Source organism: Macrotis lagotis, chromosome 6, assembly GCF_037893015.1.
Source record: "Macrotis lagotis isolate mMagLag1 chromosome 6, bilby.v1.9.chrom.fasta, whole genome shotgun sequence".
Lineage (NCBI taxonomy): Eukaryota > Metazoa > Chordata > Mammalia > Peramelemorphia > Peramelidae > Macrotis > Macrotis lagotis.
In genome coordinates, this window is record NC_133663.1 from 115,444,842 (window position 1) to 115,457,311 (window position 12,470).

The following is a 12,470-nucleotide window of genomic DNA, read 5'->3' on the forward strand; positions in this document are numbered from 1 at the left end:
AACTACAAGAATCTTAAAGGTCTCTAAGTACTGGGGAGGCTCTGAAGATCTCACTTGAGAACTTTACAAATAATTGTAAGCTATGGGAGACACTGACTCAGGACCACTTAGTTTATGACACCCTCATCAGAGAAAGTTCTTAGCTTTGTCAGCACAATAGAATTAAAGTGGATCAAAGGATAATGAGACACTTGAATTTAAAATTAATACCCCTGCTTTTCATCAGGTCTTTTTGTCTCCAACATAGGGATGTTATCTTGGATTTCTTCAATGGAGAGACAAGATTCAACTATACTCATATCCTTTAAGTCCAATCACTTCAATTGTATTTGACACTTTAATTCTCCTAAGAGAAGTAAAGTTCTCAAGAATTAGAACTGTTATATCTTTCCTTTCAGCATAATATAAAATTTGATGGACTTGACCAACATTTATTTTGTTTTGTTTTGTTTATTCTTTCCCCTTTTCATTTACCTTTCTATGCAATTCTTGAGTCATGTATTTGTGGCTGAATTCTCTGTTCAGTTCTGGTCTTTGTGTTAGAAAATTCTGGCAATCCTCTATTTCATTGAACATCCATCTTTTTCCCTGAGAGTATATGCTGATTTTTTTCAGGCTAGTACATTCTGGGTTGTGATCCTCTGTCCTTTGCCCTCTGATATATGGTATTCCAGGTCTTATGGTACTTCATTGTTGAGGCTGATACGTCCTGTGTGAGTCTGATTGTGTTTCCTTTGTATTTGAATTGTTTTCTTTTTTCTTGTTGCTGCTTGTGATATTTTCTCCTTTATCTGAGAGTTCTGGAATTTGACTATCACAGCCCATGGAGTTTTTATCCTGGGCTCTCCTTCTAGAGGGGGTTCTGTGTATTCTTTAAATGGTTATGTTGTTTTCTTGTTCTAAGATTTGGATAGTTTTCCCTAATAATTTCTTCCATGATGTTTTCCAGGTTCTTTTTTTTTTTTGATAAAGGCTTTCTAGTAATCTGATGATTCATAAATTGTCTCTTCTGGATCTATATTATCCAGGTCATTTGTTTTCCCTAAAAGGTACTTTACATTTTCTTCAAATTTTTCTGCCTTTTTATTTTGATTGGTGGAATCTTTTAGTCTCTTTGATTCATTGGTTTGTGCTTGTTCAATTCTAATTTTTATGGTTTTGTTTTCTTCAGCTACTTTTTTTGTTTCCTTTTTAAAGGTGTTGAATTCTCTAGTCAATTTTTCATAATTTTCCTGTATGACTCTTATTTCATTTTTTCCATTTTTCTTCTTCCTCTCTTCTTTGGTTTTTAAATTTTTTTTGCAAGGCAATGGGGTTAAGTGGCTTGCCCAAGGCCACACAGCTAGGTAATTATTAAGTGTCTCAGGCCAGATTGGAACTCAGGTCCTCCTGTCTCCAGGGCCAATGCTCTATCCACTGAACCACCTAGATGCTCCCTTTTGAATTATTTTTCAAGCTCTTTGATGAGCTTCTGGATTTGAGTCCATTTCTTAGACTGTTTTAAGACTTCCCCTGTGAGTGATTTTTCACTTATTTCTTCTTCACACATGGTATTGTTTATCATCTTTGTCTACAAGGTAGTTTCTGTAGTTAGCACTCTTTTAGCTTTTTTGCTCAACTTTGCTGTTTTAGCTCTGCTCTTGGGGTACAGGGAATAGAGATCCAAGCTATTTTATTTTTTCGCTGGGGCTGAGGTCTGATCTCTGGTGTATCATTGGCCAAGATACTGCCTACTCAGTTCAGGTCTTGCCTTTGCAGAGCTTTGTTTCCTCCTTTATGTCCAGATTCAGACTTGTCAGTGATTTGTTCCTGACCCAGTCCTGTCTTTTTCCCCAATGTTCCCAGGGTTCAGGTTTTGTTTGGGGTTGGATCCCTCCCTGCTGGCTTACTATCTAGTTGCCAGGACTTCTGCTGTTGTCAAGCTGTCAGGACCTGGAGTGCTGTGTGACAAAAAGCCTCCACCTGACTCTCTTGCCTCCTGGGCTTTACTTTCCCTTTTCCCTCAAAGAGAGAGACATTCACTGGGGATCCTCCACAATGTCTACCATGGAAAACTTCTTTGAATCTTCTCTTGTTTTTGGTGGGATCTGTAGCTTGAATGTCAGAGCAAAGGTTTTGTTTAACTTTTGTAGAGAATAGCTCTGCAAGCTGGTTAGCTTCAACCTGTTCCACCCCAGAAGTTGCCTATAGATAGTTTTAAAAATAATTTTATTATTGGTTCAGGATGATAAAGTGAGTGACTGCAAATCTGTGTTCCATATGTAATTAGGAAAAACCAAATAATAGGGAATTTTATTTGAGAATCAGGGCAGTATAGGAGAAATAATAGGAAATAGAAGTGGCCTGGGAATCATGAGAATTGGGTTTTGTTTCTTGAATGGTAATTAAATTTCTAGAATGGTAATTTAAGTGAGATAGTCAAAACTTTGCTCCACAGTGCTGTCATCTGGAGGAAGCACCTTGATTGGAGGATCAGTCATTCAAGTCAGACAATACAAATTTATCAAACACAATCATTTCAGCAGTTGTTTGTAGGATGAACTGAATGGTAGTGAGGGGTTGAGGCAGAGAAACCAATGAGGAAGCTATTGAATTTATCCAAGTGGGAGGGAATGAGAGTCATACAAAGGTATAAAGATCTGAGAATAATCTGAATCAAGATAACTGAATCCATCAAAGCTGAGACCTCCAAAATGGAAAATATGGAAGGAAAAAAGAAAAAGACAAAGAAAGACCTTGGGGATTAGTAGGCATGCCATAGAAGAATCAGAAGAAGAATCAGGTAATAGGTGAATAAGGAGAGAATGATGACAGGAAAGCCAGAGAGGAGAGAGTATCTGAGAGAAGCTAAAGGTAGGTAAAGATAGAAAGATCAAGTGTAGAAGCCTGGGTAGGGGAAAGGGAGGGAAACACTTGAGGGGGAGAGAGAATTGAGGTCATGGTGAATTTGAATAGCATGACTGGTGTCCCAAAGCATAGGAAAAATGGAATGATGAAAGACAATGAAAAGATTAAAAAAAATCTTCAGGATTCATGAACAAGGATGGATGTAGCAAGTATGAGTAAAAACAAAATCAAGGGGGCGGGTAGGTGGCGCAGTGGATAAAGCACTGGCCCTGGAGTCAGGAGTACCTGGGTTCAAATCTGATCTCAGACACTTAATAATTACCTAGCTGTGTGACCTTGGGCAAGCCAATTACCCCCATTTGCCTTGCAAAAACCTAAAAAAAAAAAAAGCAAAACAAACAAACAAACAAAAAAACAAATCAAGGATTTGACCAATTCTGCTAATAGTTAAGGTACAGTGCAAGAATAGTTTATGGTGATTCAATAATTTGTTGAACCATAAGGTTAATTTATTTGAAATAGTATCACTATGTATCTTTGAAGATCTTAGTATAGAGGCAGGGATTTGACACTGATAGACTATGAGTTAGACAGAAAGAAATCCTGATTATGGATCTATCTCACTTTATTGATTACTACTTGTGTGACCTAGGATAAGTAATTTAAGCTTTTTGAAATGCCACTTACTCATCAAAAGATTGAAAAAAAATTAAACTTGGTATTATTACCCAGTCAGTTATGGCATTACTCCACAAATACCTTGCTGAATAAAATACAGAATTTCAGAAGCAATAATAATCACTATAATGATCTGAAAAAAATAGTCTTGTAGAATGGTTACTTGGAGTCAGAAAGACTTGGATTTAAAACTTGCCTCTGAAATTTAAAAACTGCTTGCCCAATGACTTAATCTCTCTAAGGCTTAGACTACTCTCTAAGAATATAAATTATAGACTAACTGCAATCTATGTGGAAAAGGGTGTTCTTCAAGGAAATCACAACTTTTGGACCTAATAAAAATTATTCTAAAATCTGTAGTGAACTAAGATTCAGAAGGCACTCTTCTTATAACACATCAATCCTGTAAAGTAATGTTGTGTTTTATTTTAAGGGGTGGATTAAGGATTATAGTACTGATAAATCTCTTTGTCCTCTCCCTCATTCAAAAACAAATGCTTTCTAAAAGAGGGCTCTTTGTTGTGGTAAATCAGTAGTTAATCCAGAAAATGAAGACAAATCACAAGTAAAAGTTATTTTTCCAAAACCAAATTTATTGAATGATTTTGGAATGAAATCAGCTGGTTCTTGGTCTCAAATGTATGGAAACACAGCTGCTGAAGAATGGGCCCCTGAGCACTTCCAGTTAGGGCATGCTTTTCCAGCCCTATAGCTCAGCTCATCCCACTGTTCTGAGTCCTAACAGCTTCTATGCAGGTGCTTGAGAGAGGGAAGTGGGACTGTCTGGAAGCTGCCTCACTTCACAGGAGTGAGGAAATGGAAAAAAAGCAGTTCTAACATAAAAGTGCAAATCTGTATACAAAGACTTTGTTGCCTCTCAGATCACTTTTTTTGGCCTACAAATATATCATTTATATCTCTGTTTATCTATAGCTATACATACATGCATTCAAACATTCAATTTATAAATAGATAATTTATATTTCTAAACCCATAGATATCAGTATCCAAACAAATACATCAGCCAATAAAAAATTTATTAAGTGTCCTGCCAAGCACTATATTAAGCTTTGAGAATACAAAAAGAGCTCAATGAAGCTCACACTTAATGGATGAGATAAGCACAAACTGCTGTATATATAGGGAAAATGGGAAATTATAAAGAGATGGAAGGTACTAAGATTTACAAAGGATTGGGAAGGGACCACTCTCTAGTCATTCCCTCAAATAACTTTTTCTTCAGTTGGAAGGCCAGTGTGAATCATTCTCTTAAAGTGATTATTTTAAACAAGTGAAAATTTACTATGAAAAATAGAAAGAAAATGGTATAATTTATACTTTTCACATCTTTTAAGCCAAAAAAAGATTAAAATTGGTTAGACTAGATGAATCTGGATTTTGAAGAAAGTCTTTTGGAGAAGAAGTTGGAATAATCACTAAAATATGAGTATATTGATTATAGAGACTTTTTTTGACAATCTCAGAGTTTATCTGAATGTAAAATTCTGCCTCCTTCTAGGGGTTGAAACATACTATAGGGCAAATTATACTAACTTTATATATATATATATAAAAGTAGGTAGAACATTGGATATAGGACTAGACTTGAATTGGGGAAGATGTGAGTTCCAAAACACTCAGATATCTACAATGGACAAGTCACTTAACCTTTGCTTGCTTCAGTCTTTTTATCTGTAAAATGGGAATAGCAACATCACCTACCTCCTGGGTTTTTGTAAGGGATTATATGAGATAATATTTGTAAAATGCATAGTCTATAGCACATAGTAATGCTATATAAATGTAAGTTATTATTATATGTGTCTCACATCTTTCAGGTGACTTATCTGCCAAATACAGAGACAATACATCATCACTTAGCACAGTTGGAAGGGTTTATATATCTATATCTATATATTAGATTATATATTGTGCTTGAATTTAGTTTCCCTGTAAATCAGGATATCCCTGCCCCTAGAGCTGCTGGAACTAAGGGTTACTTGAAGAAAGGTCTGGAATTGTCAATGGCATCAAATAAGAACTTTGCTTTTCTTCCTAAATTACCTTCTTAGTCCAAGATCCTTCAGATAGTATATGTATACTTGCCTCAGACCTGAATTACAAAACAGTTATCCATATTTTCTTTTGGTAAATTAAAACACATTTCTTGATAAAGTAAACAAACACTACCAGGATCTTCAATAAACAAGTCAGTGTATCTTCTTCCTTTCTTCCCTAATTCTTTATTTGTGGTGAAAACATCCTTAAAACAATGGAATCATTAGTATAAAAGTTCACCTTTTAGAGTAAGTTGATTTACCATTGCAGATGCTGATTTGTAAGATTTAAATATTATTTGACTTAACACTTCTCCATGCATTGCAATCAAACTTGATTAATCCAAACTTTCAAAGAAAACCTCTAAAAAGGGACCACCACCTTGAGTTCTAGCCATTCTGATTGGTTTCTCTCTCCAGGAAGATTCCTACCCTATCAGCTGAAGTCCATGGGTTTCCCCTCCTTCAATCAGTGAGCTTGGACATTAAACCAGAGAGGACTTGATCAAGTATCAAATACAGGAAATGCAAGTGCCGGTCTTAAGCAAGACTGGAACTGATTACTGATGACTAGCATCCCTGGTGAGTATTTTCTACCTTTAACTAAAGTGGATTTGTTGCTTGATGGATGATTTAAGTCAAAATTACTGATGAAGTTCTTCATAATATTTTTCATTAGTAATTTGTCTAATTAGAGGGCCTACATATGTTTATTAATTGTTTTTAAGAACACACACATATTGTTTACTATATCATGCCAATGCAGATAGTTATCTTATTTAAAAACAAGTCACTCAAAATAGTTCAATCACAAAATGGAGATCTTAAACATAAAGGAATCATTTCTACTAAGTGGACAGACAATCTTTTGGTCATAAAACTTACTACTATATTATTAATAATTATGCTATATTAATAAACCATAGCTTAAGTATAAATTATATTTATATATAATAGAAATTCATAAGTGGTAGTTTAAATCAATTATATTCTATTGATAATATAATAGAACTTAGTCTCACAATATTCTCAATAATAAAAAACATTCCTACTGTTTTATTCAGGTATTAAAATTATTCTCACAAGAGTCCCTGAGCAATAATTTCATGTCAATTTTCTATAATAAACTTTGGCAGAAATGTTACTATGTTACTATACTTAGCCCTATTTTAAAATGTTTTATACATATATATATATATAAAATATGCATATACATTTATATATATATATAGCTATGGTAATGTTTGATTTCTTTTTATTCCTCCTGCTACTTTTGGTGGATATTGACCTCACCTAAGTAAAAACTGTTCTGTGGGATAGAAAGTTTTACTTAGAGAATTTAAACATTCCTTAGATAAGAAGTCAGAAGAAAAATCTCAACTGTCCCTAACTTGGGTGACATATAAACTCTTCTCATTATGCCTATTTTTGAACCTTCTGAATGTATTTTAATCTGGAATCTGATTTAGTTTACCTGTGATGTATTATCTTAGAGGCTATATGATCTATTGAATTTTGTTCAACTTTTATGGCACTTCAGGAAGTATGGAATTATGGATATATCTTTTTAACTTTTATGGCCTGAGAGGAATGTACAAGACTGCAGGATGTAATTAGATTACTCCTCTGTCATTCTGAAATGGTTTTGCCCATCAGAGGACTTGTAAGAGTTTTAATTGGAGCTCAGGTTTTCTTCCAGATCTCAACCCATGCTTAGACATAATCAAACTTGCATTTTTACCTTCTTAATTTCCATATAATGGTAAATGTTTATTTGACAGTAGTTACCCACTACATCAACTCATGGAGGAGATATTTTCCCTATTACAATATATATGCGTATATGTGAAAAATATGTTTTGTATATTCATACATTTTTGTGTATGCATGGATAAATTTGATGTCATATATGATATTAAATCTAATCTATACATAAAATATATAATCTATAGAATTAATTCATATTTGTGTGTGAGCTTGTGTATTATATACTTATGTGCCAATTATCCTGGAAAGCATGACAAAACCCAGACCAGCAATGGAGCAGGGATAGCACAAATTAAAAATTTAAAGGCACTGAATCAAAAGCTTTCCTGACATTTCTATTCATCTTAGTTTATAGCCCTGTTTAGGCAAGCATTTCATAAGTTCTGAATAGCTCAGAATTGACCCTGAAAATTTGTAATGCTTCTGAACTGCAAATAATAAGCTATTCAAGATGAGGACTTCAAGGAAATCAATAGATCAACAGGCATTTATTAAATACCTACTATGGTTAGGGACTTGACTTAAATTCTGGGAATGCAAAAGAAGGGAGAAACAATCCCTGCTCTCAAGGAACTCTAGTCTAATGGAAACTAAGAAACTGGTAAATCTATGTGTGTGTGTGTGTGTGTGTGTGTGTGTGTGTGTGTGTATGTGTATGTGTGTATACGCACGCGCACGCACATTCCCGTGTCAATTTAAGCTTAAAAAAAAATCATTTTCTATAAAATAATGATTCTTTATTAAAGTTGGAAATTAGGATTGGATTCAATTTTATTCAATTAGCATTTATTACTAACGTATTGTGTGCTAGGCATTAGGAGTGAGAAGAGAGAGAATCCATTTTTGATCTCTCTTAATTCTAGTGCCTCCCTTCTGTTGAAGCGTAAAGGGGAGAGGGTGTTAAGGTTTAAAAAAAACACAAAAGCTAAAATTAAGGAGAAGCTAGGTTATGAAGGACTGCAATGTCAGATAGAGGATTTTGTGTTTCATCCTGGAGGGGATAAGGAACCTATGGAGTTTATTGAGTAGTGAGGTTGACATGATCGGACCTCTACTTTAGAAAAATTACTTCGGCAGTTGAATAAATGATGAATTGGGGTAGAGAGATATTTTTGACAGATAGAACAGCCAGAAAACTTTTGCAATAGTCCAAATGTGTGAGAGAAGATCTGCATCATAGTGTGGGGAGGATCAGAGCACTGAAGAGACCTAATTTGTGTGTTATTGAAAAACTGAAATTGATCTTTCATCATTGCCCTGTTGAATCAGAATCTGAGTCCCATTCCAGCATTCTTCACATTTGCCTACTGCTAAATCTCTATTAGATGCCTTATGGAAAGAAATACATCTATCTATCCCTCAAGGAAAATCTCTAATGAAGAGTGGGAGTAGGACATGAGGAGCTGCCCTCCTGAATAAGTTAATGGCTATGAAACATTCTAATTTTATTCCAAGTACTGTCAGACTACATGTGTCTACTGGGAATCTTAATTATTTTTTTTTTAACTTTCCATGGGAACTTGCAAATCTAGCACAGTATAAAAAAGTTTGCGACGGAGAAACCTGGTGATAGCTTCTGATACTTAAGATAAAGACTAAAGAAACAGTACTGATTTCAGACATCTTCTTATGAACTCATAGACATGCACATCAAGGCTCATTGTGTTTCAGAGATTTTTGAACAGCACTAATAGTCTAGCTTCATCAGTGGATGAAAGTAGACTGACTAATGTGTCAATTATATATACCAGGTTTCATCTCATAAAATACCAATTGCTCTGTTGAATAAGACTGTCTAGTCCATTATCTCCTTTTTATTTTTCCTTTAAAAGTAGTAAGTTTTATATGCTCAATCTCTTAACTCTTGTTCCATTTATATTTTTATTTAAGTGAAAAGAGTTTATGAGAAACTCTTCCACCTCTAAATATTGCTTAAAGCATAAACCATGCATTAAATAGTTAAATATTTCACTTTCTTCCTTCCAAGTTTGAAATTGCTCCATGAGACCCTGGAATACATAACCAAAGTAATATCCTCCTTTAGAAATATTTCATCTGCCTTGGGTAGTTTAAATGCAGTTCTGCCTGGAAATAGGTATTTGGACTAAATGACCTTTTAGATTTAGAATGTCATAATTGTATAGGCAATAGCAAAGTAATTCAAAGAAAGGTGAACATGTAAATGATTATAAGTAAACAGCAAGATAAGAAAGGAAAAATCTTTAAAACTTTGCTGTCATTAATAATGGTCAGGTTAATTTTGATGATTTTATGTGGTGACTACTTAAACATTCATGGCTTAATTTTTGCAATATATATATGATACCAGAAGGTGGGCACTTACCATTCACCTCAAGACTAGCAGGTGGTACCCCATACTAGTTCCCTTGGCTCTCTGCAGGATGTGGGCTGCAAAGAGGAAGCTGACAAAGTGGAATCTAAAATGACTGTGTGGTATCCCTTAAGAATGATTGATGAAGGGAGATTTACTCCATTCCCCTGCCCCAGTACATTTCAGCCTGGAACAAGAATTCTTTGGTTCCTGTAGGCTATAAGAAGTTCATTATTTGTCACATGAACCAGTACTACAGGGGCAATCCTAAAGGAGCAATCCATGCTCTGTGAGTAGTCCTTTCTGGTTTCAAATTATAAGGATGATTCTCTGAACTGCAGAAAGTCAGTGTGGGTATACCCTTCCACCCACTGGATTGACCCAGGAGTTCATGTTCTACTTGGCAGGCTTATGTCTGGCTATCTCCTGTTTCTGTTTTCTAATATAGAGAGCATTGGAGAGTCATGAAAGGCAGCTGGCATCAGCCCACCCCTCTCCCCCCTCCCCACATTTATTGAGCACCTGATAAGTTGAGTATTATTTATTAGTATTGGCTATACAAGGCAGCAGTAGAAACAATGGCAGATCTTTTGGGATGGAAGGAGAAGACTACAGAGAGAGGAAAAAACAGAAAGAAAACCCATTTGGCATTGATCTTTCTGTACTCAGTGAAAATGAAATGTAAACTATCTAATAGCATCCTTATTGCAAATTTTCCATTGAGGCTTTTATATTATCTTCTCAACCAAAATCATTTCATGATTATTTATTATTATATTGTTTTCTTGATAGACCTAAAACTTCCAATTCCCTATATGGTTCATGCTGCTACCATTTTTTTACCCCTTTCCCCTCCCTAGGACCCTTTATGTTAGAGACAAAATTGTAGGTGTTCCTAAGGAATCAGAAGTGGGCATAGTTCCCATGTTGAGAAGATAGTCAACACTACTGAGCTTAAGGTCAGAGATTGGTGAAAATTGCCTCCCACTATGACCTCTAACTTCTGATTTCTGCCTAGCTATTGTATTAGAGGGCTTTTCTCTTAGTATGGACAAAAGACAGAATACTTAGAAGGGAATGAAAGGAGGTAGTCTGTGCTACCTTGAAGCTGGGAAATAGGTAAACTGAAGAGTTTCAGGGATAGGGTCACAGCCCCATCTCCGCCCCCCGCCAGGTCTTTTCCCATAACACTTTCAGTTTTAACAACATGCTAAAGTAAATAGAAAATTGTTCTTAGAACCAACAAAACCTGTGTTCAAGTCTCTCCTCAGACATACTGGCTCAGAGATCCTGAGTAATTTATCATTTGACTTCAGCTTTCTAGGGCAGAGGTGTTAAACTTGAGGTAAACAGATTAAAATGGAATTGGGAAATGTTTAACAAAATAAATAAAAATAGAATATAACACAGATAATATTAATTTGTGATTTTCTAAGAGATATGTTTCTATTTAATTTTGGTTTCACTGTTCTAAGTGAATTTTAATTCTAAGAATTAAAAAGAAGTTGACATAATTCATTGGTTAAAGGGAATTTCTTAATATGCAAATTTGCTGTTATAAAATCTAACACCTAGACTCATTTCTGTGATGATATGACTTCTGATTATTGGAAAATGATGAGAACATTTTGAGATTCCAACATGCCTCTACATTCTGGTAAAAACATATAATTTGAGCAATCTATATTTAAGAGGACCTTAAAGTTTCAACAGAATTAGGAATTAGGAATCCAATATCCAATTAGTAAGTTATGTCTTTCAGTTTAAGTCTGATATGAGTGGGGTGGGGCTAAAAGGAAATTCAAAATCTGAAACAGTCACTGAATATGAATGGAGCAAGTATGAGTTAAGGATATGGGTTCAAGCATCAACTACCATCCACAGAACTAGTGGCATTGATAGAAGAGGCAATTCTATCATTAGAAATTGAGTCAACCAGGAAAACTGAGCAAGTAGAATTCATTTCAGTGATATGTGACTGGATGGAAAAAGTAGAAATGGCAAGAAAGAAGATCAGTTTCCAAATCAGAGGGCATATCAAGATCAAGAGTGAGTAGGAAATCAGAGAGTGTTAAAATGACTTTGCTGGGTGTTCTTTATAATTGGTGCTGTGGAATAAGATTAACCAAAAGAACTTTCACCAATGTGAATCTGACATCCCTTGTGTCTCTTACAACATTGCCCAAGTCCCATTGGATATTTCTCAGCAGTACTTCAAAATCAATCATGTCAAATCAACAAGCATTCAACTCTGGGAATAAAAAAAAGAAAAAAGTCCTAGCTCTCAAGATGCTCACAGTCTAATGGGAGAAACAAATGCAAACAATTATGTGCAAAGAGGGTATTAGACAGGATAAATTGGAGATCATTTTAGAGGAAAGACACAACATTAATGGAAAATCAGGAAAGGCTTCTTGAAGAAGATGGTATTTTTTTTTTTGCTGGGACCTTAAGGAAGTTAGGGTTCAGGAGGGAGAAAATACCAGGAATGGGAGAGAGTCACTGAAAATACATGAGCAATTATTAAGCAATTACTATTTGTTCCAGGAATAGAAGCAGCAGATGGAATGTAAGAAACAGTTTAGGAGGCCAGTGATGCTGGATCTTCAGGTATATGGTATAGAGCAAGTGGTACGGTGGAGACAAGAAAACCAGAGTTAAAATTTGGTCTCAAACATATACTAGTTTTATGACCATGGACATATCATTTAATTCTGTTTGCCTGAGTTATCTCATCTATAGAATGAACTGGAGAAGAAAATGGCAAATTCTTCCAGTATTTTTGCAAA

The 12,470-nt window shown here is 35.0% G+C and overlaps 1 long non-coding RNA gene across 1 annotated transcript in view; it reads left to right on the forward strand.

Annotated features, from left to right (window-relative positions):
- LOC141491152 (uncharacterized) overlaps window positions 1–12,470 on the forward strand; it is a 73,373-nt gene that overhangs the window by 23,755 nt on the left and 37,148 nt on the right. Inside the window, exon 3 of the long non-coding RNA XR_012469484.1 lies at window positions 6,003–6,164. This is a non-coding gene — a long non-coding RNA (uncharacterized LOC141491152). The remainder of the gene's footprint in view (window positions 1–6,002; window positions 6,165–12,470) is intronic.